Here is a 26664-nt window from a genome sequence, read left to right as displayed (position 1 = left end):
ATGGGGGCATTATACTGTATGGGGGCATTATACTGTATGGGGGCATTATACTGTATGGGGGCATTATACTGTATGGGGACATTATACTGTATGGGGCATTATACTGTATGGGGACATTATACTGTATTGGGGCATTATACTGTATGGGGACATTATACTGTATGGGGCCATTATACTGTATGGGCCATTATACTGTATGGGGACATTATACTGTATGGGGACATTATACTGTATGGGGGCATTATACTGTATGGGGTATTATACTGTATGGGGTCATTATACTGTATGGGGGCATTATACTGTATGGGGCATTATACTGTATGGGGCATTATACTGTATGGGGGCATTATACTGTATGGGGGACATTATACTGTATGGGGATATTATACTGTATGGGGACATTATACTGTATGGGGCATTATACTGTATGGGGCATTATACTGTATGGGGCATTATACTGTATGGGGCATTATACTGTATGGGGACATTATACTGTATGGGGGCATTATACTGTATGGGGGCATTATACTGTATGGGGGCATTATACTGTATGGGGCATTATACTGTATGGGGGCATTATACTGTATGGGGCATTATACTGTATGGGGCATTATGCTGTATGGGGGCATTATACTGTATGGGGGCATTATACTGTATGGGGCATTATACTGTATGGGGGCATTATACTGTATGGGGCATTATACTGTATGGGGATATTATACTGTATGGGGACATTATACTGTATGGGGCATTATACTGTATGGGGACATTATACTGTATGGGGCATTATACTGTATGGGGTATTATACTGTATGGGGGCAGCTAAGGGGGCATTATACTGTATGGAGGCATTATAATGTGTGGGGGGCATTATACTGTATGGGGCATTATACTGTATGGGGACATTATACTGTATGGGGGCATTATTCTGTATGGGACATTATACTGTATGGGGCATTATACTGTATGGGGCATTATACTGTATGGGGCATTATACTGTATGGAGGCATTATACTGTATGGGGGCATTATACTGTATGGGGGCATTATACTGTATGGGGCATTATACTGTATGTGTGTATTATACTGTATGGGGACATTATACTGTATGGGGACATTATACTGTATGGGAATATTATACTGTATGGGGGCATTATACTGTATGGGGACATTATACTGTATGGGGACATTATACTGTATGGGGACATTATACTGTATGGGAATATTATACTGTATGGGGGCATTATACTGTATGGGGCATTATACTGTATGGGGGCATTATACTGTATGGGGACATTATACTGTATGGGGACATTATACTGTATGGGGGAATTATACTGTATGGGGGCATTATAGTGTATGGGGGCATTATACTGTATGGGCGCATTATACTGTATGGGGGCATTATACTGTATGGGGACATTATACTGTATGGGGACATTATACTGTAAGGGGGCATTATACTGTATGGTGGAATTATACTGTATGGGGGCATTATACTGTATGGGGGCATTATACTGTATGGGGGCATTATACTGTATGGGGGCATTATACTGTATGGGGACATTATACTGTATGGGGCAGCTATGGGACATTATACTGTATGGGGACATTATACTGTATGGGTGCATTATACTGTATGGGGGGCATTATAATGTATGGGGGCATTATACTGTATGGGGGCATTATACTGTATGGGGCATTATACTGTATGGGGACATTATACTGTATGGGGACATTATACTGTATGGGGACATTATACTGTATGGGGGACATTATACTGTATGGGGGCATTATACTGTATGGGGATATTATACTGTATGGGGGCATTATACTGTATGGGGATATTATACTGTATGGGGACATTATACTGTATGGGGACATTATACTGTATGGGAACATTATACTGTATGGGAGCATTATATTGTATGGGGGCATGATACTGTATGGGGGCATTATACTGTATGGGGACATTATACTGTATGGGGGACATTATACTGTATGGGGGTATTATACTGTATGGGGTCATTATACTGTATGGGGTCATTATACTGTATGGGGGTATTATACTGTATGGGGACATTATGCTGTATGGGGACATTACGCTGTATGGGGCATTACACTGTATGGAGGCATTATACTGTATGGGGGCATTATACTGTATGGGATATTATACTGTATGGGGACATTATACTGTATGGGGGCATTATACTGTATGGGGACATTATACTGTATGGGGGCATTACACTGTATGGGGGCATTATACTGTATGGGGCAGCTATGGGACATTATACTGTATGGGGACATTATACTGTATGTGGGCATTATACTGTATGTGGGCATTATACTGTATGGGAACATTATACTGTATGGGGACATTATACTGTATGGGGCATTATACTGTGTGGGGATATTATACTGTATGGGGACATTATACTGTATGGGAACATTATACTGTATGGGGACATTATACTGTATGGGGGACATTATACTGTGTGGGGGCATTATACTGTATGGGGATATTATACTGTATGGGGACATTATACTGTATGGGAACATTATACTGTATGGGGGACATTATACTGTATGGGGGACATTATACTGTATGGTGACATTATACTGTATGGGAACATTATACTGTATGGGGACATTATACTGTATGGGGGACATTATACTGTATGGGGGACATTATACTGTATGGTAGCATTATACTGTATGGGGACATTATACTGTATGGGGACATTATACTGTATGGGGGGCATTATACTGTATGGGGCATTATACTGTATGGGGGCATTATACTGTATGGGGGCATTATACTGTATGGGGGCATTATACTGTATGGGGGCATTATACTGTATGGGGACATTATACTGTATGGGGGCATTATACTGTATGGGGCATTATACTGTATGGGGGCATTATACTGTATGGGGGCATTATACTGTATGGGGGCATTATACTGTATGGGGGCATTATACTGTATGGGGGTATTATACTGTATGGGGGCATTATACTGTATGGGGGCATTATACTGTATGGGGGAATTATACTGTATGGGGGCATTATACTGTATGGGGGCAGCTAAGGGGGCATTATACTGTATGGAGGCATTATAATGTGTGGGGGGCATTATACTGTATGGGGCATTATACTGTATGGGGACATTATACTGTATGGGGGCATTATTCTGTATGGGACATTATACTGTATGGGGCATTATACTGTATGGGGCATTATACTGTATGGGGCATTATACTGTATGGAGGCATTATACTGTATGGGGGCATTATACTGTATGGGGGCATTATACTGTATGGGGCATTATACTGTATGTGTGTATTATACTGTATGGGGACATTATACTGTATGGGGACATTATACTGTATGGGAATATTATACTGTATGGGGGCATTATACTGTATGGGGACATTATACTGTATGGGGACATTATACTGTATGGGGACATTATACTGTATGGGGACATTATACTGTATGGGAATATTATACTGTATGGGGGCATTATACTGTATGGGGCATTATACTGTATGGGGGCATTATACTGTATGGGGACATTATACTGTATGGGGACATTATACTGTATGGGGGAATTATACTGTATGGGGGCATTATAGTGTATGGGGGCATTATACTGTATGGGCGCATTATACTGTATGGGGGCATTATACTGTATGGGGACATTATACTGTATGGGGACATTATACTGTAAGGGGGCATTATACTGTATGGTGGAATTATACTGTATGGGGGCATTATACTGTATGGGGGCATTATACTGTATGGGGGCATTATACTGTATGGGGGCATTATACTGTATGGGGACATTATACTGTATGGGGCAGCTATGGGACATTATACTGTATGGGGACATTATACTGTATGGGTGCATTATACTGTATGGGGGGCATTATAATGTATGGGGGCATTATACTGTATGGGGGCATTATACTGTATGGGGCATTATACTGTATGGGGACATTATACTGTATGGGGACATTATACTGTATGGGGACATTATACTGTATGGGGGACATTATACTGTATGGGGGCATTATACTGTATGGGGATATTATACTGTATGGGGGCATTATACTGTATGGGGATATTATACTGTATGGGGACATTATACTGTATGGGGACATTATACTGTATGGGGACATTATACTGTATGGGAGCATTATATTGTATGGGGGCATGATACTGTATGGGGGCATTATACTGTATGGGGACATTATACTGTATGGGGGACATTATACTGTATGGGGGTATTATACTGTATGGGGTCATTATACTGTATGGGGTCATTATACTGTATGGGGGTATTATACTGTATGGGGACATTATGCTGTATGGGGACATTACGCTGTATGGGGCATTACACTGTATGGAGGCATTATACTGTATGGGGGCATTATACTGTATGGGATATTATACTGTATGGGGACATTATACTGTATGGGGGCATTATACTGTATGGGGACATTATACTGTATGGGGGCATTACACTGTATGGGGGCATTATACTGTATGGGGCAGCTATGGGACATTATACTGTATGGGGACATTATACTGTATGTGGGCATTATACTGTATGTGGGCATTATACTGTATGGGAACATTATACTGTATGGGGACATTATACTGTATGGGGCATTATACTGTGTGGGGATATTATACTGTATGGGGACATTATACTGTATGGGAACATTATACTGTATGGGGACATTATACTGTATGGGGGACATTATACTGTGTGGGGGCATTATACTGTATGGGGATATTATACTGTATGGGGACATTATACTGTATGGGGACATTATACTGTATGGGAACATTATACTGTATGGGGGACATTATACTGTATGGTGACATTATACTGTATGGGGGACATTATACTGTGTGGGGGCATTATACTGTATGGGGATATTATACTGTATGGGGACATTATACTGTATGGGGACATTATACTGTATGGGGACATTATACTGTATGGGGGACATTATACTGTATGGTGACATTATACTGTATGGGAACATTATACTGTATGGGGACATTATACTGTATGGGGGACATTATACTGTATGGGGGACATTATACTGTATGGGGACATTATACTGTATGGTAGCATTATACTGTATGGGGACATTATACTGTATGGGGACATTATACTGTATGGGGGGCATTATACTGTATGGGGCATTATACTGTATGGGGGCATTATACTGTATGGGGGCATTATACTGTATGGGGGCATTATACTGTATGGGGGCATTATACTGTATGGGGACATTATACTGTATGGGGGCATTATACTGTATGGGGCATTATACTGTATGGGGGCATTATACTGTATGGGGGCATTATACTGTATGGGGGCATTATACTGTATGGGGGCATTATACTGTATGGGGGTATTATACTGTATGGGGGCATTATACTGTATGGGGGCATTATACTGTATGGGGGAATTATACTGTATGGGGGCATTATACTGTATGGGGGCATTATACTGTATGGGGGCATTATACTGTATGGGGGCATTATACTGTATGGGGGCATTATACTGTATGGGGGCATTATACTGTATGAGGACATTATACTGTATGGGGGCATTATACTGTATGGGGACATTATACTGTATGGGGACATTATACTGTATGGGGGCATTATGCTGTATGGGGGCATTATGCTGTATGGGGACAATATGCTGTATGGGGACAATATGCTGTATGGGGACATTATACTGTATGGGGCATTATACTGTATGGGGCATTATACTGTATGGGGCATTATACTGTATGGGGCATTATACTGTATGGGACATTATACTGTATGGGGCATTATACTGTATGGGGGCATTATACTGTATGGGGGCATTATACTGTATGGGGGCATTATACTGTATGGGGACATTATACTGTATGGGGACATTATACTGTATGGGGCATTATACTGTACGGGGGCATTATACTGTACGGGGACATTATACTGTACGGGGGCATTATACTGTATGGGGGCATTATACTGTATGGGGGCATTATACTGTATGAGGACATTATACTGTATGGGGGCATTATACTGTATGGGGACATTATACTGTATGGGGACATTATACTGTATGGGGGCATTATGCTGTATGGGGGCATTATGCTGTATGGGGACAATATACTGTATGGGGACATTATACTGTATGGGGACATTATACTGTATGGGGCATTATACTGTATGGGACATTATACTGTATGGGGCATTATACTGTATGGGGGCATTATACTGTATGGGGGCATTATACTGTATGGGGACATTATACTGTATGGGGCATTATACTGTACGGGGGCATTATACTGTACGGGGGCATTATACTGTACGGGGGCATTATACTGTATGGGGGCATTATACTGTATGGGGACATTATACTGTATGAGGACATTATACTGTATGGGGGCATTATACTGTATGGGGGCATTATACTGTATGGGGACATTATACTGTATGGGGACATTATACTGTATGGGGGCATTATGCTGTATGGGAGCATTATGCTGTATGGGAGCATTATACTGTATGGGGGCATTACACTGTATGGGGACATTATACTGTATGGGGGCATTATACTGTATGGGGGCATTATACTGTATGGGGACATTATACTGTATGGGGACATTATACTGTATGGGGCATTATACTGTATGGGGACATTATACTGTACGGGGACATTATACTGTACGGGGACATTATACTGTACGGGGACATTATACTGTACGGGGGCATTATACTGTACGGGGACATTATACTGTATGGGGACATTATACTGTATGGGGACATTATACTGTATGGGGCATTATACTGTATGGGACATTATACTGTATGGGGACATTATACTGTACGGGGACATTATACTGTACGGGGACATTATACTGTACGGGGACATTATACTGTACGGGGGCATTATACTGTACGGGGACATTATACTGTATGGGGCATTATACTGTATGGGACATTATACTGTATGGGGCATTATACTGTATGGGGGCATTATACTGTATGGGAGCATTATACTGTATGGGGGCATTATACTGTATGGGGGCATTATACTGTATGGGGACATTATACTGCATGGGGCATTATACTGTATGGGGACATTATACTGTATGGGGCATTATACTGTATGGGACATTATACTGTATGGGGGCATTATACTGTATGGGGGCATTATACTGTATGGGGACATTATACTGTATGGGGACATTATACTGTATGGGGACATTATACTGTATGGGGCATTATACTGTATGGGAGCATTATACTGTATGGGGACATTATACTGTATGGGGACATTATACTGTACGGGGGCATTATACTGTACGGGGACATTATACTGTACGGGGGCATTATACTGTATGGGACATTATACTGTATGGGGGCATTATACTGTATGGGGGCATTATACTGTATGGGGACATTATACTGTATGGGGACATTATACTGCATGGGGCATTATACTGTATGGGGACATTATACTGTATGGGGCATTATACTGTATGGGACATTATACTGTATGGGACATTATACTGTATGGGGGCATTATACTGTATGGGGGCATTATACTGTATGGGGGCATTATACTGTATGGGGGCATTATACTGTATGGGGGCATTATACTGTATGGGGACATTATACTGTATGGGGACATTATACTGTATGGGGCATTATACTGTATGGGGGCATTATACTGTATGGGGCATTATACTGTATGGGACATTATACTGTATGGAGGCATTATACTGTATGGAGGCATTATACTGTATGGGGGCATTATACTGTATGGGGGCATTATACTGTATGGGGCATTATACTGTACGGGGGCATTATACTGTACGGGGACATTATACTGTATGGGGCATTATACTGTACGGGGACATTATACTGTACGGGGACATTATACTGTACGGGGGCATTATACTGTATGGGGACATTATACTGTATGGGGGCATTATACTGTATGGGGGCATTATACTGTATGGGGATATTATACTGTATGGGGCATTATACTGTATGGGACATTATACTGTACGGGGACATTATACTGTATGGGGGCATTATACTGTATGGGGATATTATACTGTATGGGGCATTATACTGTATGGGACATTATACTGTACGGGGACATTATACTGTATGGGGGCATTATACTGTATGGGACATTATACTGTATGGGGGCATTATACTGTATGGGGACATTATACTGTATGGGGGCATTATACTGTATGGGGGCATTATACTGTATGGGGGCATTATACTGTATGGGGGCATTATACTGTATGGGGGCATTATACTGTATGGGGACATTATACTGTATGGGGACATTATACTGTATGGGGACATTATACTGTATGGGACATTATACTGTATGGGGACATTATACTGTATGGGGGGCATTATACTGTATGGGGACATTATACTGTATGGTGGCATTATACTGTATGGGAATATTATACTGTATGGAGGCATTATACTGTATGGGGACATTATACTGTATGGGGGCATTATACTGTATGGGGGCATTATACTGTATGGGGACATTATACTGTATGGGGACATTATACTGTATGGGACATTATACTGTATGGGGACATTATACTGTATGGGGGGCATTATACTGTATGGGGACATTATACTGTATGGTGGCATTATACTGTATGGGAATATTATACTGTATGGAGGCATTATACTGTATGGGGACATTATACTGTATGGGGGCATTACACTGTATGGGGGCATTACACTGTATGGGGGCATTATACTGTATGGGGGACATTATACTGTATGGGGGCATTATACTGTATGGGGGACATTATACTGTATGGGGACATTATACTGTATGGGGGCATTATACTGTATGGGGGCATTATACTGTATGGAGCATTATACTGTATGGGGACATTATACTGTATGGGGCATTATACTGTATGGGAGCATTATACTGTATGGGGACATTATACTGTATGGGGACATTATACTGTATGGGGGAAATATACTGTATGGGGGCATTATACTGTATGGGGGCATTATACTGTATGGGGACATTATACTGTATGGGGGCATTATACTGTATGGGGCATTATACTGTATGGGGCATTATACTGTACGGGCATTATACTGTATGGGGACATTATACTGTATGGGCTGAATCGGGTGTGTATGGGCGGAGATTGGGCTGGATTAGAGGTGTGGCTTACGCGCGCCGCATCGGTTGTCCGTCTTTACGCTATGTGAAAGTTGGGAGGTCGTGAACCTAATATTACGTCATTACAAAATACGACTCGTCCCACAAAACATCCGACCACTACAAAGACCAGAAATAACCACTTACCCCAAAGATGCCGGCACTGGAGGGGTTAAATCCCTGCTAGGAGTCCAGTGGGCGCCGTCACTCAATGATTGACAGCTCTCTGCATACACACTCATACAGGGATGACTGATAACAGAGAGAACACCCGACCAGCGCTGCTCTCTACCTCATACACGGCAATAGCTGAAGGACCTGTGATGACGTCATTACAAGGTGACCGGTGGCAAGAGGGGCGGAGCCTATCAGTGGAGGAGAAGTGGATGAAGGACCTGTGATATCAGAATCACGTGACCGCTGCATCAGGGGCGTGACTTAGAAGTGCAGCGAAGCGGTGATGGACCAGTGATGATGATCACGTGACATGAGTGGTAATGAGGATTATGTGACCAGTGCAGGAGTGATCGGAGCTAAGCAGTGCGGAATATAAGGGGTTGTGGCTAAAAGACCTGTGGTGACGTCACCACCATGTGACCAATGTTGAAGAGCGGGGCTTATGAGCGGGGAGGAGACGTGGGGGATGACGGAACTATGATGACGTCAACACCATATGACCAATGCATAAGGGGCGGAGCTGATCAGTGGGGAGGAGACGTGGGGATGACGGACCTGTGATGTTGATCAGGTGACTTGACGGGCGGTTCTATGTGAGGGGGCGGGGTTACTGTACTGTGTGAAGAAGTGATTATCACGTGACGTTATATCACATAATAACAGCCTAACATGCTGGGAGTTGTAGTTCTCTCCTCTCATACCTCCTCCCTGTAATGTCCTCTGATATCACAAAATAACAGTCTGGACATGCTGGTAGTTGTAGTTCTCTTATACCTCCTCGCTTTAATTTCCCTTGATATCCCATAATAACTGTCTGGACATGCTGGGAGTTGTAGTCCTCTACTCTTCTACCCCTCCCTGTAATGTCCTATAAAATCCCATACTAACAGTCTGGACATGCTGGGAGTTGTAGTCCTCTACTCTTCTACCCCTCCCTGTAATGTCCTATAAAATCCCATACTAACAGTCTGGACATGCTGGGAGTTGTAGTTCTCTCCTCTTATACCTCCTTCCTGTAATGTCCTCTGATATCCCATAATAACAGCCTGGACATGCTGAGAGTTGTAGTTCTCTCCTCATACTCCTTCCTGTAATGTCCTCTGATATCCCATAATAACAGCCTGGACATGCTGGGAGTTGTAGTACTCTCCTCTTATACCTCCTCCTGTAATGTCCTCTGATATCCCATAATAACAGTCTGGACATGCTGGGAGTTGTAGTCCTCTCCTCTTATACCCCTCCCTGTAATGTCCTCAGATATCACATAATAACAGTCTGGACATGCTGGGAGTTGTAGTCCTCTCCTCTCATACTCCTTCCTGTAATGTCCTCTGATATCCCATAATAACAGCCTGGACATGCTGGGAGTTGTAGTCCTCTCCTCTTATACCTCCTCCCTGTAATGTCCTCTGATATCACATAATAACAGCCTGGACATGCTGGGAGTTGTAGTCCTCTCCTCTTATACCTCCTCCCTGTAATGTCCTCTGATATCACATAATAACAGTCTGGACATGCTGGGAGTTGTAGTTCTCTCCTCTTATAACTCCTTCCTGTAATGTCCTCTGATATCACATAATAACAGTCTGGACATGCTGGGAGTTGTAGTTCTCTCATCTTATACCTCCCCCTGTAATGTCCTCGGATATCCCATAATAATAGTCTGGACATGCTGGGAGTTGTAGTCCTCTCCTCTTATACCCCTCCCTGTAATGTCCTCTGATATCCCATAATAACAGCCTGGACATGCTGGGAGTTGTAGTCCTCTCCTCTTATACCTCCTTCTGTAATGTCCTCTGATATCCCATAATAACAGTCTGGACATGCTGGGAGTTGTAGTTCTCTCCTCTTATACCTCCTTCTGTAATGTCCTCTGATATCCCATAATAACAATCTGGACATGCTGGGAGTTGTAGTACTCTCCTCTTATACCTCCTTCTGTAATGTCCTCTGATATCCCATAATAACAGTCTGGACATGCTGGGAGTTGTAGTTCTCTCCTCTTATACCTCCTCCCTGTAATGTCCTCTGATATCACATAATAACAGTCTGGACATGCTGGGAGTTGTAGTTCTTTCCTCATACCTCCTCCCTATAATGTCCTCTGATATCACATAATAGTCTGGACATACTGGGAGTTGTAGTTCTCTCCTCTTATACCTCCTCCCTGTAATGTCCTCTGATATCCCATAATAACAGTCTGGACATGCTGGGAGTTGTAGTTCTCTCCTCTTATACCTCCTCCCTGTAATGTCCTCTGATATCCCATAATAACAGCCTGGACATGCTGGGAGTTGTAGTTCTCTCCTCTAATACCTCCCCCTGTAATGTCCTCTGATATCCCATAATAACAGCCTGGACATGCTGGGAGTTGTAGTTCTCTTCTCTTATATCTCCTCCCTGTAATGTCCTCTGATATCCCATAATAACAGCCTGGACATGCTGGGAGTTGTAGTCCTCTCCTCTTATACCTCCCCCTGTAATGTCCTCGGATATCCCATAATAACAGTCTGGACATGCTGGGAGTTGTAGTTCTCTCCTCTTATACCTCCTCCCTGTAATGTCCTCTGATATCCCATAATAACAGTCTGGACATGCTGGGAGTTGTAGTTCTCTCCTCTTATACCTCCTCCCTGTAATGTCCTCTGATATCCCATAATAACAGCCTGGACATGCTGGGAGTTGTAGTTCTCTCCTCTTATACCTCCCCCTGTAATGTCCTCGGATATCCCATAATAACAGTCTGGACATGCTGGGAGTTGTAGTTCTCTCCTCTTATACCTCCTCCCTGTAATGTCCTCTGATATCCCATAATAACAGTCTGGACATGCTGGGGTTTGTAGTTCTCTCCTCTTATGCCTCCTCATATAATGTCCTCTGATATCACATAATAACAGTCTGGACATGCTGGGAGTTGTAGTTCTCTCCTCTTATACCCCTCCATGTAATGTCCTCTGATATCCCATAATAACAGCCTGCACATGCTGGGAGTTGTAGTACTCTCCTCTTATACCTCCTCCCTGTAATGTCCTCTGATATCCCATATCAGTCTGGACATGCTGGGAGTTGTAGTCCTCTCTTCTCATACTCCTCCCTGTAATGTCCTCTGATATCACATAATAACTGTCTGGGCATGCTGGGAGTTGTAGTCCTCTACTCTTATACCTCCTCGCTGTAATGTCCTCTGATATTACATAATAACAGCCTGGACATGCTAGGAGTTGTAGTTCTCTCTTCTTATATCTCCTCCCTGTAATGTCCTCTGATATCTCATAATAACAGTCTGGACATGCTGGGAGTTGTAGTTCTCTCCCCTTATACCTCCTCCCTGTAATATCCTCTGATATCACATAATAACAGTCTGGACATGCTGGGAGTTGTCGTTCTCTCCCTTTATACTCCACCCTGTAGTGCCCTCTGATATCACATAATAACAGTCTGGATATGCTGGGAGTTGTAGTTCTCTCCTCTTATACCTGCTCCCTGTAATGTCCTCTGATATCCCATAATAACAGTCTGGACATGCTGGGAGTTGTAGTTCTCTCCTCTTATACCTCCTCCTGTAATGTCCTCTGATATCACATAATAATAGCCTGGACATGCTGGGAGTTGTAGTCCTCTCCTCTTATACCTCCTCCCTGTAATATCCTCTGATATCACATAATAACAGTCTGGACATGCTGGGAGTTGTAATTCTCTCCTATAATACTACTTCCTGTAATGTCCTCTGATATCACATAATAACAGTCTGGACTTGCTGGGAGTTGTAGTTCTTTCCTCTTATACCTCCCCCTTCAGGGAATATACCCGAATCCTTATGTTATTGGTGCTCATGTATAATTGTGTGGGTGTATTGCTCCTATGTATTAATACCCATATTTGTTATCTTCTTCCCTTATGTTGATTGACAGGATTGCACTTATCACTTTATTTTAGCGTGTATGTTTTTACACCTAGATATTTCTGTTCACTTATTCGGAATAGACATCAGCCATTTATTCTTTATATATTCAATTTAAAGAGCACTCAATATAACAATTAATAATATATATATATAAAAAAACTTTTTGGTCTCACGAGTAGTTTTTACAACTTTTTATTATATATATTTTTTTTGCTACTTTTTACCTTCAAACACATTTGACTTTTATTTCACTTTGCATAACACTATTTTTCCTCATTTCACAAAGATGTGTGTTTTCTATATAGATATATACATAATTTTCGCACTTTTTCTTCTTTTTTGCGTGCACACTACAGTCATTCCTGCCACCGTCATAATGGATTATGTGGCCAATGTTTAGACATACATTTGACTTACAAGTTGTCAATACATTTTTCCCTATATTAATCATAATTTATGCTAGCTGTTATTACATCCATGTCCAATGTTGATTTTTTTGGCTTCACATTCTTTGTCTACATATGTGTGTAAAAAAAATTTTGGACATCTTTTTTCATATATTTTTTGTACATATATATCAACATATGTGAGCAACCTATTTATTGTTCAATTCACATATTGTTAGTTCACATTTTGGATGCATCGACTGTTTTTTGGTATTCTGAGCACACTATGAATTCTCTTTTTAGGATATGCATGTGTTAATATATGTATGTGTGTATATACAGGAATTTTTTATATATATAGTTCTTTTACAAATAATTTTTTATATATATATATATTCATGTTTATATTTATATATCAATTGACACTTTTTTTTTACATCTGACTAATCCACATATATGTATTTTATTAATTTTGGTTTGTTTTATTTTTAACATATGTCTATTTATTCATATGTATATTTTCTATTATATATATATTTTGTTTAATTTGTTATAAATAATTATTGTAACATTGATTCCATGTATTTTGTATATTGATGAACATCCACGTTTGAGATATATGTGTGTGTTATATTATATTATGTGTATATGTATATGTGTATATATATATATATATATATATATATATATATATATATATATCTTTCAAGTTAATAATTTATTTTTTAACATTGTAATAGGGAAAGGATAGGGACAGAAACTAATAATGAAACAGAAATATGTACGTGTAAACAATCAAGTCCTTTCGATGTATTTATTTACTGATGTACCACCTCAAAGTCGATCTTATAATATCTCCTCCTGGTTTAAATGTCCCGATGTGTGCAGTGTGGTGCATAACATTGTATCTACGATCGTACTGTGTTACTCTCTTGATGCTGTTTTCCTGTTCCTGCTGCGCACGCGCGGCTCTCCAGTCCGCGTCTCTGAATCCCTGGTCGGACTGGGTCGTGGAACACGTGTTGCGCGTCTTCCGGTTCCTGGTCCTTTGCCCCGGATGTTGATACGCCGGTCTGTCACTGGCTGCGGTGCATCATTAATTTTAACAGGCACAGCTGAGCTCTTTGCCCACGATTGGACTTGGGAGGTTTAAATGGCTAACTGTCACTCTCTGACACCACCCCCAGACGAAGGCTCCAGGGCCGAAACGCGCGTCAGGGCTGATGCCAGATAGTGTGGACCGTGAAATGGGTAAGGTGCTCTAATCTAGAGACATATTGTTAATAGGCTTTTCTTGCCTTTTTTGCTGTTACCTCACCATATATATCTAGCGGTTTACTCACTGATGGATATATCTGCTTTCTTTGTTTGCATCCCCTGCATTTAGCTCTAATTTATATCTTGTTGTTCCTTTGTGATCCCTATCAAATATATTTAGATGCTGGGTATTATGCATCACAGTTCCATCCTTCTAACATTCATGTAGTATTATCTATACACTTTTTGTGCATTACAGTTGCACATATTACTGTCTGGTATTCACTCACACTGTGGCAATCATCTCTAATTTTTAAACGTGTTTTTTCTTATCTTTTGTATATTTGTTTCAATAAAATTTTCACTTTTTAATTGATTTTCGGTGTGTCAGACTCCGATTCTTTAGGTTATTGTTTCATTAAGAGGGTATTTCCACCATTACCACCATGCATATATTGGGCTTGTAAGCCCTTTTTTTCCCCCTTCAGATATACCATATACTAACAGGGATATTTACCCTTTACATACTTTTTGGGGACTATGAATTAATTGACTGTATATTCTTGGTGCTCTCCATATAGGTATAGTATCCCATAATAAATGTCTGGACATGCTGGGAGTTGTAGTTCTCTTATCTTATACCGCCTCCCTGTAATATTGTCTGATATCCCATAATAACAGCCTAGACATGCTAGGAGTTGTAGTTCTCTCCTCTTATACCCCCTGATCTCCCATAATGACAGGCTGGACATGCTGGGAGTTGTAGTTCTCTCTTCTTATAACCCTCCCTGTAATGTCCTCTAATATCAAATAATAACAATCTAGACATGCTGGGAGTTGTAGTACTCTCCTCTTATACCTCCTCCCTGTAATGTCCTCTGATATCCCATAATAACAGTCTAGAGTTGCTGGGAGTTGTAGTTCTCTTTTATACCCCTCCCTGTAATATTGTCTGATATCCTATAATAAAAGTCTGGACATACTGGGAGTTGTAGTTCTCTTCTCTTTTACTACCTCCCTGTAATGTCCTCTGATATCCCATAATAACAGCCTGGACATGCTGGGAGTTGTAGTACTCTCCTCTTATACCTCCTCCCTGTAATGTCCTCTGATATACGATAACAGTCTGGACATGCTGGGAGTTGTTGTTCTCTCCTCATACTACTCCACTTAGTGTCCTCTGATATCCCATAATAACAGTCTGGACATGCTGGGAGTTGTAGTTCTCTCCTCTTATACCACCTCGCTGTAATGTCCTCTGATATCACATAATAAAAGTCTGGACATGCTGGGAGTTGTAGTACTCTCCTCTTATACCCCTCCCTGTAATGGCCTCTATCACATAATAACAGTCTTGACATGCTGGGAGTTTTAGTCCTCTCTTATTCCACCTCCCTGTAATGTCCTCTGATATCACATAATAACAGCCTGGACATTCTGGGAGTTGTAGTACTCTCCTCTTGTACCACCTCCCTGTAATGTCCTCTGATATCCCATAATAACAGTCTGGAGTTGCTGGGAGTTGTAGTTTTCTTTTATACCCCTCCCTGTAATATCGTCTGATATCCTATAATAAAAGTCTGGACATACTGGGAGTTGTAGTTCTCTTATCTTATACCTCCTCCCTGTAATGTCCTCTTATATCCCATAATAACAGTCTGGACATGCTGGGAGTTGTAGTTCTCTCTTATACCCCTCCCTGTAATATAGTCTGATATCCCATAATAAAAGCCTGGACATGCTGAGAGTTGTAGTCCTCTCCTCTTATACCACCTCGCTGTAATGTCCTCTGATATCACATAATAAAAGTCTGGACATGCTGGGAGTTGTAGTACTCTCCTCTTATACCCCTCCCTGTAATGGCCTCTATCACATAATAACAGTCTTGACATGCTGGGAGTTTTAGTCCTCTCTTATTCCACCTCCCTGTAATGTCCTCTGATATCACATAATAACAGCCTGGACATTCTGGGAGTTGTAGTACTCTCCTCTTGTACCACCTCCCTGTAATGTCCTCTGATATCCCATAATAACAGTCTGGACATGCTGGGAGTTGTAGTTCTCTTATCTTATACCTCCTCCCTGTAATGTCCTCTTATATCCCATAATAACAGTCTGGACATGCTGGGAGTTGTAGTTCTCTCTTATACCCCTCCCTGTAATGCCCTCTGATATCCCATAATAAAAGTCTGGACATGCTGGGAGTTGTAGTTCTCTTATCTTATACCTCCACCCTGTAATATTGTCTGATATCACATAATAGCCTAGACATGCTGGGAGTTATAGTTCTCTCCTCTTATACCTCCTCCCTGTAATGTCCCCTGATAACCCATAATAACAGGCTGGACATGCTGGGAGTTTTAGTCCTCTCCTCTTATAACTCTCCCTGTAATGACCTCTGATATCACATAATAACACTCTAGACATGCTGGGAGTTGTAGTTCTTTCCTCTTATACCCCTCCCTGTAATGTCCGCTGATATCACATAATAACAGTCTGGACATGCTGGGAGTTGTAGTTCTCTCCTCTTTTACTTCCTCCCTGTAATGTCCTCTGATATCCCATAATAACAGCCTGGACATGCTGGGAGTTGTAGTACTCTCCTCTTATACCTTCTCCCTGTAATGTCCTCTGATATCCCATAATAACAGCCTGGACATGCTGGGAGTTGTAGTTCTCTCCTCTTATACCTTCTCCCTGTAATGTCCTCTGATATTACATAATAACAGCCTGGACATGCTGGGAGTTATAGTTTTCTCATTTTATATCTCTTACCTGTAATGTCCTCTGATATTACATAACTGTCTGGACATGCTGGGAGTTATAGTTCTCTCCTCTTATACCTCCTCCCTGTAATGTCCCCTGATATCGCATAATAACAGCCGGGATATGCTGGGAGTTGTAGTCCTCTATTCTTATACCTCCTCCCTGTAAATTCCTCTGATATCACATAATAACAATCTGGACATGCTGGGAGTTGTAGTTCTCTCCTCTTATACCTCCGCCCTCATTTTCGTTTTTTCTCTCCACATTCCAGAGGCCATAACGTCTTTATTTTTCCGTCGATATAGTACTATGAGGGCTTGAGTTTTGCTGGACGAATTGTAGTTTTTCGTAGCACCATTTATTTTTGCCGTATAATGTACTAGGAAACGGGGCAAAATGATTTGTGGGGTAGAAAATGAAAAAAACAGCGATTCCACAATGGATTTTTGCGCGCCGTTTTTACGGAATTCACTGTGCAATTAAAACGACATGTTAACTTTGTTCTGCAGGTCAATACGATTATGGCGATACCAAATATATATCGTTTTTTTTATATTTTACTACTTTTACATGTAAAAACCTAAGTGTAAAAAAGAAAATGTATATTGTGTCGCCAAATTCCGAGAGCCATAAGTCTTTTATTTTTCCATCGATTAAGTGGTATGAGGGCTTATTTTTTGCAGGATAAGCCGTCGTTTTTAATAATACCATTTTGGTGTACATGCGACAGTTTGATCACTTTTTATTTCATTATTTGTGGGAGATTGGGTGACCAAAGAAAGAAACATTCTGGCGTTTACAATTATTTTTTTTTTAGGCATTCACCGTGCGGGTTAAATAATGATAGGTTGTAATTGTTCAGACTTTTACGGACGCAGCGATACCAATTATGTTTATTTATTTATTTTTTTACTATTTTATATGGGGAAAATGGGAAAAGGAGGGTTATTTGAACTTTTAATTTATTTGTATTTTTTTTACACAATTTTTTTTATTTAACTAATTTTTACTTTTTTTAGAAGTCCCCCTAGGGGACTTCAACCAGCGATCGTTAGATCGCTTGCACGATATACTGCAATACTAATGTATTGCAGTATATCGTGATTCTGACAGGCACCTATTAAGCCCTTCCAGAGGCAAGGCTTAATAGGTGTACAAAGATGGCGGACCTGGGGGCGTTCATTAAGCCCCCAGGCAGCCATAGCAACCATCGCCCCCCCCGCAATTGCGTTACGGGGGGCGCGATGAGCTGTTAGAGGCGGCCGCCCCCTCAATATACATATTCCGTGTTTTCTTTCCCTCACAGTCGGTGAGGTTTAAAGCATCAAACAACATGTCATTTGTATTAACCTGACCTATGTTTACACATCACACAGTGTCATTGGGGTAACATCTAATCATGGACGGCAGTATTCCTGACCTGAGATCTCTTTTCCACAGCGCTTCCCTTTTTAAATGTCATACACGGTAAAACAGCCAGGGAACTAATGCAACCTGGCTATTATAAGGGAAACAACTCAGGAGAGTTAGGGTTATCCGCTAGGGAAAAGAGATGGGACAGCAAGGCCAAGGCAATAACCTCCTCTATCTTCAGTGGTATTGCTAGATCTGGCATCGTTTTTGAATGAATACATATCCAACAGTTCAGCAATTGAATCAATACGGATATCACTTGATGTTTGATAAATGTGTCATTAAACTCTTCTTCTAGCTCATCATTTAGACAATAGGTAAAGTAGAGATGACAGAAAAGATGAAGATCAGCTGGAGCTTGACGAGACCCACAGTTCAGCATCATTATTGAGGACCTTTTAGCAGTGACTGGTGTGTATCTAAGTTGTCTTTCCTTCCAACTTAACGGATGTGGAAGTTGTGAGTTGGACTTGGTATGGAGGTCACAGTGCGGCTCTAGTGTTTTTTTTACGGTGTCTCTTTAAACATGCCCAGTCCCCGGCTGTAAATAATGTCCTCCTTTCACTTAGGATCTGGAATGGAATCATAAACATATTTATACATCTGCGTGAGCTGTTTTTTTTTTACAGAGCTCCTACATAACTTGTGAGGTCAGAGTGCAATGGACAGACACTCAGTCCTTGGTTTATGGGTTTCAGCCATGACCTTCTGGATTTGTAACTTTCAAGTGTTATTCAACCTTTCTACCTTCCCACTGCTCTGGGGATAAGGGTTGTGAGAAACTGCTCTATACCCAGGGCCTGCAAGATTTCTTGGAGTACCTCTCCAGTAAAGTGAGTTTCTCTATCACTTTCTATTGTCTCAGGGACTCCATATCTACATACCACTTCTGAGAGCAGTTACTTTTGCTGCGGCCCTCGTTACTGGCCACTCATCAGGCCACCTAGAGAACAGATCTACACAGACCGGTACATGTTCATATTGTCCCACCTTTGGTAACTGAGTCAATCTGCAATCGCTGAAATGGGTAGTGTGCCTTTACCATATGACTGGGTTCACACGACCATGTTACGTCCGTAATGGACGGAACGTATTTCGGCCGGAAGTCCCGGACCGAGCATAGTAAAGGGAGCCGAGCTCCTAGCATCATAGTTATGTGAGTACAGGAATACAAGAATGTGTATGTTCTCTACTGATCACTGTCCTATGTGATATTTATTGTATAGTTAGATGTGAGTACAGGAATACAAATAAGTGCATGTTCTCTAATGATCACTGTCTTTTGTGATATTTATTGTATAGTTTGTATTGAATGCTGGAATACAAGCATGTGCATGTTCTTTACTGATCACTGTCTCATGTGATATTTATTGTATAATTGGTATTGAATACAGGAATACAAGTATGTGCATCTTCTCTACTGATCACTGTCTTATGTGATATTTATTGTATAGTTAGTATTGAGTACAGGAATATAAGTATGTGTATGTTCTCTACTGATCACTGTCTAATCTGAACTTTATTGTATATTGAGATGTAATTACAGGAATGCAAGTATGTTCATGTTCTCTAATGATCACTGTCTTATGTGATAATTTGTATAGTTAGTTTTGAGTATGGGCATACAAGTATATGCATGTTCTTTACTTATCACTTGTCTTATGTGATATTTTTTGTATAGTAAGTATTGAGGACGGGTATACAAGTATGTGTATGTTCTCTACTGATCACTGTCTTATGTGATATTTATTGTATAGTTAGTATTAAGTACAGGTACATAAGTATGTGTATGTTCTCTACTGATCACTGTCTAATGTGATATTTGTCACGAAGCGGGTTAGTGGACCCACTAGGCCGTACCGCCGCAGCGGGGAGGCAGCTGGCCAAACAACAGGACACCCCAGAAATACAATGTCCCGCACAAGGGTACCTGAATAGTCCAGATGGTGGCCGCAGCTCTGGCACAGATAAGATGGGTGCATCAGATGGCGCCAAACATGGCGGATGACCCAGGAGCCGCAAGTTGCGCCAGACGTGGCGGATTCCTTCGGACGTGGCAGATGACACAGGACGTTGCGGATTCCTCCGGACGTGGCAGATGACACAGGACGTGGCGGATTCCTCTAGACGTGGCGGATTCCTCCAGACGTGGCAGATTCCTCCAGACGTGGAAGATGACACAGGACGTGGCGGATTCCTCCAGATGTGGCAGATTCCTCTGGACGTGGCAGATGACACAGGACGTGGCAGATTCCTCCGGACGTCGCAGATTCCTCTTGACGTGGCAGATGATACAGGACGTGGCAGATTCCTCTGGACGTGGCACGACTAAATACTAGGGCAAAGCACAGAAACAGGAACGGGGAACAACGTACGAGTAGCAACAGGAACGGGAAACACTAAGGGACCATTTGCAAGACAGACTGGGAAAACTAACAACGCTCAGGCATCGAACTAGGGGGCTGGACCCCTCTTATAGCCCAGGGTACTCACGGGTCAAAGGTCGTTTAAGATGTCCGGTGCGCGCGCTGCCCCTTTAACCCCTTAGTGACCACTAATACGCCTTTTCACGTCGGTCACTAATGGGCTTTAGGCTAGGCTGACGCCTTTTCACGTCAGCCTAGTCTAAGTCCTGCACGGGTCTCCCGTGCAGGCAGGAGCCGGGGCTCTGCTGTCTGATGACAGCTGAGCTCCTGCTCCAACGCCCGCGATCGAAGTTTACTTTGATCGCGACCGTTTAACCCGTTAAATGCCGCCGTCAATAGCGACCGCGGCATTTAACTTTGTTTACAGAGGGAGTGAGCTCCCTCTGTCACCCATCGGCGGCCCGCGAATGCAATCGCGGGTCTCCGATGGGGTGTCATGGCAGCCGGGGGCCTGATAAAAGCCCCCAGGTCTGCCCTGGACATATGCCTGTTAGGACGCGCCGGAGATTTACACTGACAGGCAATAATGCTCTGGTATACGAAGTATACCAGAGCATTATAGCAGCGATCGGAATATCGCACAGTAAAGTCCCCTAGTGGGACTAATAAAATAAGTCATCAAAGTGAAATAAAGATTATTAATAAAAAGTACAGTAAAAAAATAAATAAAACCATTTTTTTATTTAGTAAAAGTGTAAAAAAAAAAAAATACACATATGTGGTATCGCCGCGACCGTAATGACTCCATTAATAAAGTTAATATGTAATTTAAACCGCAAAGTGAACACCATAAAAAAAAAACGCAAAAAACCATGGCGAAATTGCAAATTTTTTCCATTGCCCCCCAAAAAAGTCATAATAAAAATGAATCAATAAGTCCTATGCACCCCAAAACAGTACCATTCAAAACTACGTCTTGTCCCGCAGAAAACAAGCCCAAAAAATCACTACATTGATGGAAAAATAAAAAAATTACGGCTCTTGGAAAGCGACGATGCAAAAGCAAATAATTTTAGTTCAAAAGTGTTTTTATTGTGCAAAAGTCGTAAAACATAAAAAAACCTCTACATATGTGGTATCGCCGTAATCGTACCGACCCATAGAATAAAGGTAACATGTTATTTACGTCGCATAGTGAACGGCGTCAATTTAAAAACGCATAGAACAATGGCGGAATTTCAGGTTTTTTTTATAATCCCCCCCAAAAAGGTTAATAAAAGTTAATATAAAAATTATATGTACCCAAAAATGGTGCTATTAAAAAGCACAACTAATCCCGCAAAAAACAAGTCCTCATAAAGCTATGTAGACGAAAAAATAAAAAAGTTATAGCTCTTTGAATGCGACTATAGAAAAACAAATAAAATAGCTTGGTCATTAGGGCCTAAAATGGGCTGGTCACTAAGGGGTTAAGAGCGGGGACGAGCGTGCGCGCGCACCCTGCGGGCTCCGGCGAAGGTGAGTGGATGCAAGCGCTGGCGTCTCCTGAGGAGGAGGCTGGGGCCAGCGCTTGCCGACTCGTGGCTGCGGCTGTCAGCGGGAGGCTGGAGCTGACAGCCCGCAGCCACGGACCTTACAGTATCCCCCCTCTTACGCCCCCTCTTCTTGGGACCGGAGCGAGAGAGAAACTTCTTTAGAAGAGTAGGGGCATTGAGGTTCTCCTCTGGCTCCCAGGACCTCTCTTCGGGACCAAACCCCCTCCAATCCACCAAATACAAGGTCTTTCCTCTCACTCTCTTGGTGTCCATCTTTACCTCAAAGATGTCCGAGGAGCCGCTGGGAGCAACCGCAGGGCTGGGAGTCTTGGAATAGCGGTTTAGGATCACAGGCTTCAGGAGGGAGACGTGGAAGGAGTTGGGAATCCTGAGGGTAGGAGGCAGCCGAAGCTTGTAGGCGACAGGGTTGATCTGCTGCAGGACCTCGAATGGTCCAAGGAACCTGGGAGCGAACTTGTATGAAGGCACCTTCAAGCGAATGTTCCGAGAGGACAGCCAGACTTTAGTCCCCGGAAAATACTGAGGCGGCTCTTTTCTCTTAATATCTGCCTTTCGCTTCATGCGATCTACTGCCAGCAAAATAGAGGACCGGGTCTGTTGCCAGATTTGCAGGAAGTCCCCATATGCAGAGTCAGCAGCGGGAACCTGAGATGAAGTCGACACAGGGAGAGGAACTCTGGGATGTTGACTGTACACGATGTGAAACGGAGTGGAAGTGGTGGACTCACTTGTGTGGTTGTTGTAAGAAAATTCGGCCCATGGTAGAAGCTGTACCCAGTTATCGTGCTGTGAAGAGATGAAATGGCGGAGATAATTTTCCATGATCTGGTTGATCCTCTCAACTTGCCCATTGGATTGGGGGTGATAGGCAGAGGAAAAGTCCAATCTCACATCCAGGAGTTTACAGAGGGCTCTCCAGAACTTAGAGGTAAACTGAACCCCCCCGGTCGGACACAATGTGAAGAGGCAAGCCATGCAAGCGGAAGATGTGCTGAATGAAGAGACTTGCCAGACGAGGAGCAGAAGGTAGGCCGGTCAGCGGGATAAAATGAGCCATCTTAGAGAACCGGTCCACCACCACCCAGACAGTGTTACATCTTGCTGAGGGGGGAAGGTCTGTGACGAAGTCCATCGCAATGTGCTGCCAGGGGGCATTGGGTACAGGCAGAGGTTGAAGCAGGCCGGCAGGCTTGGAGTTAGTCACTTTGTTAGAGGCACACACCGTGCAAACAGAGACAAAGTCCAGAACATCCTTAGGTAGCATGGACCACCAAAAGTGACGAGCAATTAGGTCTCGGGTTTTACGGACACTGGCGTGCCCAGCAAGTTTAGAACTATGTCCCCAGCGGAGAATTCTACTCCTGTCCGCCAACCGAACAAAAGTCCTCCCAGGAGGGATGTCTCTAACCTGCAGAGGATTAGCAGTGATGATGCAGGACGGGTCTATGATGGTCTGGAGGGACTCCACCGTGTCTTCCATCTCAAACGATCTGGACAGGGCATCGGCCCTCACATTCTTGTCTGCGGGACGGTAGTGGAGCGCAAACAGAAAACGGGTGAAGAACTGCGACCACCTGGCTTGACGAGGATTAAGTCTTTGAGCGGACTGAAGGTAAGTGAGGTTCTTGTGGTCGGTGAAGATCAGGATGGGGTGAGCAGCGCCCTCCAGAAGATGTCTCCACTCCTCCAGAGCCAATTTGATGGCCAGCAGCTCCCGATCTCCAATGGAGTAATTGCGCTCAGCAGAAGAAAACAGTCTAGAGTAGTAGCCACATACTACTGCCTTTCCTTTGGGGCTCCTCTGGAACAGGAGTGCACCTGCACAGACAGAGGAAGTGTCCACTTCCAGTGAGAACTGCCGAGATACGTCAGGATGATGGAGGATCGAGGCTGAAGTGAAGGCACTCTTCAGGCTATTAAATGCAGACTCTGCCTCTGGAGTCCACACTTTGGCGTTCACACCCTTCTTGGTAAGGGTCGAGATGGGAGACGTCAGAGAAGAGAAGTTAGGAATAAACTGCCGGTAGAAATTGGCGAATCTCAGGAACCGCTGTATGGCCCTTAAGCCTTGGGGACGTGGCCACTCCAGGACAGCCTTCACTTTCTCAGGATCCATCTTGAGGCCTTGATCCGAGATGATGTAGCCCAGGAAGGGCAGAGAACTCTTCTCAAAGACGCACTTCTCCAGCTTGGCGTATAAATGATTATCCCTCAATCGTAGTAGAACCTGACGAACATGCCTCCGATGAGTCGTCTGATCTGGGGAGAAAATTAAAATATCATCAAGATAAACAACAACACAGACATAGAGTAGATCTCGGAAGATGTCGTTAACGAACTCCTGAAACACTGCGGGATCGTTACACAGTCCGAAGGGCATCACCAGGTATTCGTAGTGCCCGTCCCGGGTGTTAAATGCCGTCTTCCATTTGTCACCCCGGCGAATCCGGACCATATTGTAAGCCCCACGCAGGTCTAGCTTAGAAAAAATTTTGGCCCCTCGTATGCGATCAAATAGCTCAGAGATGAGTGGCAACGGGTATTTGTTCTTGACTGTGATCAGGTTGAGGCCCCTGTAGTCAATGCAGGGACGAAGGGATCCATCCTTCTTTTTAACGAAGAAGAATCCAGCCCCGGCCGGGGAGGAAGATTTTCATATAAAACCCCTCCAGATTCTCCTTTATATAGGCCGACATGGATAGAGTCTCAGGCAGGGAGAGAGGATATACCCGTCCATGGGGAAGAGAGGCATTAGGAACCATTTCAATGGGGCAGTCATAGGTGCGATGTGGAGGCAGCGTCTCAGCCTCCTTTTTGCTGAAAACATCTGCATACTGAGCAAAATGGGGAGGCAGTCCCGACAGCGACTGAGGCAGAGAAGGCTTGACAGGATGGATCTGCAGCAGACAACGACCATGGCACTTGGAGCCCCATTGGAGAACCTCTCCAGAATTCCAGTCCAGGACTGGGGCATGTAGTCGAAGCCAAGGCAGGCCCAGCAGAACAGGATTGATGGCTTTGGGCAAAACAAGGAACGAAATAAATTCAGAATGAAGTACTCCAACCTGGAGCTTCAACGGCTTGGTTCTAGAGGTAATGGGATCAGGCAGAGGCAGTCCATTAATTGAGGCAACAGCCAGAGATGTCTCCAGGGGAACTGTGGGCAGCTGAAGATGATCCACAAGCTCTTTCTGGATGAAATTTGCAGCAGAGCCAGAGTCAAGATAGGCAGAGACTTGATGCGTCCTGTCGCCGGATACCAGGGTCACAGGAATAGTCAGTTTGGAAGCGAATCCTCTGTTAGATTCTGTTCCACCTAGTGTTGTCTCTCCAACCAATCCCAGGCAATGGGGTCTCTCCGGCCTCTGGGGGCACAGACGCACAACATGGCCTCCATGGCCGCAATACAAACAAAGTCCAGAAGTGCGTCTGCGTAGTCTCTCCTGGGTAGACAATTTAACATAATTACTCTGCATCGGGTCCTCTGGTGGGACGACTGAGGAGGATTGCGGGACAGCAGAATCCAGCCTGGGAAGTTCTCTTCCCCGGAGAACCTCTTGGGAACGTTCCCGGATCCTCATGACGACACGGGA

At 43.0% G+C, this 26664-nt stretch overlaps 2 protein-coding genes across 2 annotated transcripts in view; one reads left to right on the top strand and one right to left on the bottom strand.

Annotated features, from left to right (window-relative positions):
* The window catches only part of LOC142664333 (uncharacterized), a 78401-nt gene extending 68606 nt beyond the window's left edge, over positions 1 to 9795 (bottom strand). The window contains exon 1 of the mRNA XM_075843379.1: positions 9394 to 9795. The gene's annotated coding sequence lies outside the window, so the exon portion shown is untranslated. The remainder of the gene's footprint in view (positions 1 to 9393) is intronic.
* Positions 1 to 26664, top strand: part of LOC142708287 (uncharacterized) — a 235374-nt gene that overhangs the window by 141177 nt on the left and 67533 nt on the right. The window lies entirely within an intron of this gene.

This window comes from Rhinoderma darwinii, chromosome 1 (assembly GCF_050947455.1).
Source record: "Rhinoderma darwinii isolate aRhiDar2 chromosome 1, aRhiDar2.hap1, whole genome shotgun sequence".
Classification (NCBI taxonomy): Eukaryota; Metazoa; Chordata; class Amphibia; order Anura; family Rhinodermatidae; genus Rhinoderma; species Rhinoderma darwinii.
Note: the sequence above shows the minus strand (reverse complement) of the source record. Positions and strands in the feature narration are given on the sequence as shown.